The sequence below is a fragment of the Triticum aestivum genome, chromosome 4A (assembly GCF_018294505.1).
Source record: "Triticum aestivum cultivar Chinese Spring chromosome 4A, IWGSC CS RefSeq v2.1, whole genome shotgun sequence".
Classification (NCBI taxonomy): domain Eukaryota; kingdom Viridiplantae; phylum Streptophyta; class Magnoliopsida; order Poales; family Poaceae; genus Triticum; species Triticum aestivum.
Window position 1 is genome coordinate 588,749,267 of NC_057803.1, and position 823 is coordinate 588,750,089.

The 823-nt window shown below is 58.6% G+C and overlaps 1 pseudogene; it reads left to right on the forward strand.

Moving 5' to 3' along the window:
• Positions 1-290: 290 nt before the first annotated feature.
• LOC123088941 (uncharacterized) lies at positions 291-429 on the forward strand (annotated as a pseudogene).
• The last annotated feature ends 394 nt before the right edge of the window (positions 430-823 follow it).

Sequence of the window (823 nt, forward strand, 5' to 3'; positions counted from 1 at the left end):
AGGAGGTCACCAAACCCAACCCCCTTCACCTGATCTGGTTCCGGGAAGACCAACAGGTACTAGGATACCTTCTGAATAACCTTTCCAAGGAGGTGCTCGTGCAGGTGACTTCGATCGCCCATGCCCACGAGCTGTGGACAGCGGTGGCGAACATGTTTTCGTCCCAGTCGCTGTCACGCATCAACAACATCCGCGTCGCGCTGTCCAACGCTCAGAAGGGCACTCAGTCCATCGCAGCATTCTTCGTGCACATGTGCTCCCTCGCCGACGAACTGGCCGCGGCGGGCAAGCCCCTTGACGAGAACGAGCTCATCTCCTACATCCTCGCTGGCCTGGACATGGAGTACCAGCCCCTCGTCTCCGCCCTCGACGCCCGCACCTCACCTGTCACCCTTGACGAACTATTTGCTCAGATGAGTAACTTCGATCAGAGGGTGGCCTTGTTCCAGGGTGCCAACGGCGGCTTCAAGTCATCTGCTAACGCCGCCATGCGCGGCCGCGGTGGTGGCTCACACTACCGCGGGCTGCCGCACGTGAAAGGCAAGAGTGCAGGAGGCACCAACTACAATAACTCTCGCAGCGATGCACGCGGGAACAGCAGCAACGGCGGCGGTCGTCCCTCCTCCAACAACAACAGGGGCCGCTGCAACAACTCCACCAAGCGCCCTGACGCCATCCATTGTCAGATCTGCGGCAAGCCTGGCCATTCAGCCAAGGACTGCTGGTACACTTTTGATGAAGATGAGGATTCAGATCAAGATGAGAAGATGGCGGGTGCAGCAGATGGATCATATGGCGTTGACACAAACCGGTATGTGGATAG